This window comes from Leptinotarsa decemlineata, unplaced genomic scaffold (assembly GCF_025532065.1).
Source record: "Leptinotarsa decemlineata unplaced genomic scaffold, Ldec_3_MD MMD2_tig00000576_RagTag_RagTag, whole genome shotgun sequence".
In the NCBI taxonomy this organism is placed as follows: Eukaryota; Metazoa; Arthropoda; class Insecta; order Coleoptera; family Chrysomelidae; genus Leptinotarsa; species Leptinotarsa decemlineata.
In genome coordinates this window covers 6,391,639-6,397,202 of record NW_027412551.1, presented here as the reverse complement: position 1 = coordinate 6,397,202, position 5,564 = coordinate 6,391,639, and the positions used below count along the sequence as shown (strand labels likewise).

General features: G+C 29.7%; 1 long non-coding RNA gene across 1 annotated transcript; it reads left to right on the top strand.

The window, feature by feature from the left end:
• The first annotated feature begins 2,625 nt into the window (after positions 1-2,625).
• On the top strand, positions 2,626-4,915 carry LOC141481931 (uncharacterized). The gene is made up of 3 exons (XR_012465252.1): positions 2,626-2,877; positions 3,482-3,635; positions 4,231-4,915. It is a non-coding gene; the product is annotated as an uncharacterized lncRNA (long non-coding RNA).
• The last annotated feature ends 649 nt before the right edge of the window (positions 4,916-5,564 follow it).

The following is a 5,564-nucleotide window of genomic DNA, read 5'->3' as shown; positions in this document are numbered from 1 at the left end:
GTAAACACTTCAATGTCAGATTTTCAATTCACACTCCCAGTTTACAGTTGACAGTTCACAAAACCGTGACACGCGTTCAGCTATACAATACCATCTTCAGGCGTCACATGCATTTTCAGGCGTATTGTAACGCCTGAATATGCTATTGTATAGCAAAACAAGTGTCGCGGTTTTCTGAACTATCAAGGGAACTATCAGATCAATTCGAAGATAATACTCATTATTGACCTTACGCCACGGTAATCGAAGAAAACAGCGAGCAATATCTTGACATTTGATCAAATTTGGCGTGCTATTTTGGTCTTGGCTCTCCTGGGCTTTTCCATTGAAACAATTGGACTTTGATTTCGATATCATATCTGGATCGCCGTAATTCAAAAATTCTTGAGCGATGATCATGCGACGGTTGTTTGGTCAAAATTCAGCAATTCTGGACCAAAATTCGCTGACACACGCTTTATGCCCAAAATTAAAAAAATGCATGGTATGAGCCAACCAATATGCCGACATCCTCAGCAACTTCTCTGATAGTGATTCGACGATTTTCCATAACAAATTTACCCACTCTCTCAATTTTTCCATCGGTTGCTGATGATCTGTCGCGTCCAGATGAGTCTACCGAATGAAAATAATCGTCAAACGAATGTATGTAGCCTACGAAATTTGAACATCAACCTTATTTTTTGAAGAGTCCACATGATGATCGTGACAAATGTAACAGCCCTGGATTGGAGCTGGTTATTACAGATTCTAAGTAAGTGAATCATCATCATCATAACTGAGTCGAAAGAAGAATAGACTGCCATTAGAACTGAACTACTACCAACCGTGTACGAGAAAGCTTAGGACCAGTTTAAATATTGGATGGCATTATCGCATTTGGAAAAGAATTCTCAAGGATAACCAGAATGTCATAAAAGGAAGCAGTTAGTAAAACTCCAATGGAATACATCGCACATTGAGAATAATACATCAGGTGTACCACGAACTTCGGTTCTGGGTCCTATCCTATTTCTGCTTTATCTAAATGATCTGGTAACCGTTGACATTGAATGAAAGTTCACACTTTTTGCAGATGACACCACGATCCTTTGGCGTGGGACAAATGACGATAAACTCAGAGACATCATAACTCTGGATCTCTGTAGGGTTAAACAGTGGTGCAATTCAAATTCCTCATGTTTCAACCCAAATAAATACCCCTAAAAATGTTTAGGGGTATTTATAATATAAAAATAGCATTTGGCTGATATGCAGTTCAAGTTTTTTCTAACGAACTCAATCAATCGTCAGCCAGAACTGTGTATTTTTCCTTGATAGAGTTGCACTTGAGATATGGAATTGCCTTTTGGGGCTTTTGTACTCAGTAACTACTGAATTCAGTATTCGTTCTACAGAAGAGGGCTGTCAGATATATACGTAGGGCAAAATCACAAGACCACAGCAAACGACTCTCCATCAGTCAGAAAATTCTTACTGTTCCTTCTTTATTCCTTTCAGAAATCGTTTGCCTAATTCACAAAAACTACTACAACTCAGCGGCAAATAATAACAGATGTTACCACACAAGAGAAAGTAGGAATTTACTCTTGCCAATCCCAAAATCAGCAATTAGAAAATGTTCTTTGATATATGAGAGCAAGAAAATATACAACCACCTTCCAATGTGCAAATAAAAAAAAATCAGAAAATAATTAAAGTATTACTTCTACAAAAAGCCAAATATGAATTGAAAAAATATTACGATGATGTATTTTAACTCTTATTTCAGATGCTTACATATCTATAATGATTTATTCATTCATAATCTATAATGGTTCATATATTGTTTTATTTATGTATATTCATATTTGTAAATTTTTTAACACTATAATGATTGTTCACTGTATATCATAATTTTAATATTTTTTAAAAACTTCAACATTGTTGCCTCCAAAAAGTGTCACTAGCTTTGTCAATAAAGATTTCTTGAACAAAAAAGCATGGTTGATTAATTGATTGACTTGTGTCTGACTCTCAATACAGTTCATGTAATCAGTATTGGTAATTATTGAAATATATTATTACTGGATATTTTTCTGAAGTGTTGTATTGAGTAAATACAACACTAAGTAAATGCAAACTGTTTCTGTTATGTTATTGTTATGCAATATATCCTGGTATAATAGTGATTTGTGATTTATTTTGAAGTGAATTGTTTCAATTAATTTTTTTATATTAATAAATGGGTTCTGAATTTACTTGTTGTATTTTTTATTATTATTATATGTTTACTAAAATTTTGACAACCTGTACTTTAGGTGATACCCTATCCTAAAGGAAACTTCCTACCTTGTCTAGCTCAGCTGTCGGATTTAAACAGCATGCAGCGCCCTCTCTCTCCACAGGTAGAGTTCTTGGAAAGGTCTTTGATGTTTATCAAAATTTATTGTGCCAAATAAAATTTCAAAATGCTAAATAAATATAATGTAAAATTAAAAAAAAACAGCATTGATATTAATCACCTTATCACTACCTAGAATCTGCGAAACATAACTTAATCTAAAATGAGTACAGATTACCACTCTATGGTAATGTTTGTTCTATGATTTCTAACCTTTATCAGTTTGTGTTTGTGAATAAACAGTGAATGACTGGAAAGTGACCAATATTGATTTATCGACAAAAACAATTTTCACAATGTTATGATTTGTAAATTATTGTTCGAAATGGTGAAATAATGTTTATTGAGTTTGTGATCACTGAATGATGAAAAAGTCTCTCCTGCCTCCTTATATCAGCAACATGTTTTGGAAAGGTATATAGGTTTTATTTTACCTTAATATGATCTAGAAGCTGTGACTGGTCTAGTTGGAATTTCTAAAACTGGATATCCTGGTAAGTTTCAATTAGATGCTTGTTCACACTAATTATCATTACTGGATTTTTATTTATTTTTAAATATTTTCACCTACTATTTTCAAATTAAATTCAATTTTCAAAAACTTAGCAAAATTTCAACGTGCTTCCACTTCCAGTGTTCTTCATCGACTCTCTTCGCTTCCCCAATCAATAAACTCCTCATTTCCTTGGCAACCAATTCTCGAAAATTCTAGATCATGTCAACTTGTTATAATTTGTAACTTTTTGGCACTTTATACAAACTAACCTTAGTTTATTCACCATTTGGATAAACATACTTAATATAATATCTAATATTAACAATTTTGATTGTCTTATGACAGTTCACATTTTCAATTTTACAATATTTATTTTTGAAATCAGGAATTTGCACATTTTATGAACTCTTTCCATTAACAATAACTTAGTAGGCTTGACAACATTTTAACTACATGGTTTTATCATATACTGAGTGTTGTTTTCAGTTACACTTTGATGTACTTACTACATATTGATTTAGATAATTTTGAATGAACTTGTAATGTTATTTTGTTTGCTGATATTGATCTAAATGGTTTATTAATTTGTTTTTGTGTTTCAGGCAATATATATGAATGGTGATTGATCATTTTTAATCATGGATTGTGACATTTGAGCTTCAGTGGCAACAAACTGATTGAGGAAAGATTATTTGTTGTTAATATATGTGCGTAACCATTATACTGAAAACAAACGATAAGAAATTTCTACTTAAGGTAAGGTATCTAATCTGTACTTCAAATGAACAACTTATGAGCTAATTAGGTTTTGTCAAAATTCCAATGAACAATACTTATATCATAACAATATATATATATATATATATATATATATATGAAATACATTTCCAAATAGATACTGAATATATATATATATATATATATATATATATATATATAGATATATATATATATATATATATATATATATATATATATATATATGTATATATGTATATATATATATATATATATATATATATATATATATATATATATATATATATTCAGTATCTATTTGGAAATGTATTTCATTTCATAGTCTTATATGACTGAATAACGATAGCTAATATGTGTAATTCTGTTTATTTGTTTTTTTATTCAATTATTTCAACCAAGCTTCGTCAATAAGATATGAATCTTCAGACAATAAAGCATATTTTGAGTTGACTTGACTTGGTCATTGTCTTATCCGGATTACCTTCCATTCTCAACATACTTAAGTTGTCCAAATATATATCGCTTACTTTTTCACACATCCCTTCAGTATTCATATCATCAAAATAATAAATATTCGATGATATTTTTCTAGGATGTATGAACCTCTGAAGAAGCTAGCCACCCACACCAGTGAAACGTCAGGAAGGAATTCTGAAAATCTACGGCATTCGAGCCCGAAAAATGGTGACACTGAAAATCTTGGCAGCGAAAGCTTCTTGTTATACATTTTCACCATATTTATTTACTATTATCTGATATAGCTTTGGGGGCAGGTTGTTACACTCAAACATTATACACCACTTTCTATGTAACAACTTACCCCGAATGTATGTTTTGCAGAAAAAGCTGAATAACTATAACAAAAAATGTATTCATTCAAGGTATACATAGTCGAAAGATACTTTGACTATGTATACACTACCAAGGTGTTAATACTTACTTCGTCATATTCAAAATCACTCTGAGGTGCGATAAGCAATCAACCAACTACTATGGAAGCATGTTTCATACCAACACTCTGTCGTTTGGTTGATGCACACTCACGAAAATCATCGGATTAGTCTAATCAATAAGTTCAAAAACATGAAAAATAGAGATAAAGGTCCTGAAAATATGAGCGATAGCTCATTAGATTCGGAATCATCTCTAGACAAATGTTTTTGAAGGATTTTGGTGCAGGTATAAAATTGCAATTGTTATTAACAAAATAAGATTAAAAAAATTATATTTAGTTTCATGTTAATAACTCAAAAAATATTAATAATTCAATAATTTTTTCTGCTTCAGAAAAAAATATAACCTTGGCCAATATTTGTTAATAACAAATTGTTAAACTAATAAACAATTAAATAATAAATAAAAATAATTTCTTGCCAAAATATTCAAAAGTGTAAATTATTATTCATTATTTTCAAAGCAAAATCATTTCTCAACTAATTATTAGAACAATTTAAATATAACAAAATTGATTTTAAACAATTGAAAATTAAAATTAAAATCAAGAAAAAAATTTGATTTAATATATCATAATTATCTCTAGACAACAAAATAGCAAAAAAAATTTTTTCAAAAATATTGAATTTCTTTAATTGTTTAAAACAATTTAAAAAACACATTACGTAAAAAATTCATATCCTATGTTAGTAACTGCCATTGTTTAATGTGGAAACAGATATAGCTGAATATCAATTGAAAAAAAAAATTTCAACAATTTTTAGATATTTCATTTTGCAATAGTTATAAAAAATCATAATTTACAAATTATAAAATTTTTGTGAACTTTCATCGCAGGATCGTATGAAGTATATATTGAAAAGGCCTCACGAAGTTTAAAATTTATAGGTCCGTTATTTATACTTTTTATCCCATTATTTATGCCAACGGAGAATTGGAAAAAATTTGTTAGTTAACAATTGAATAACTTTT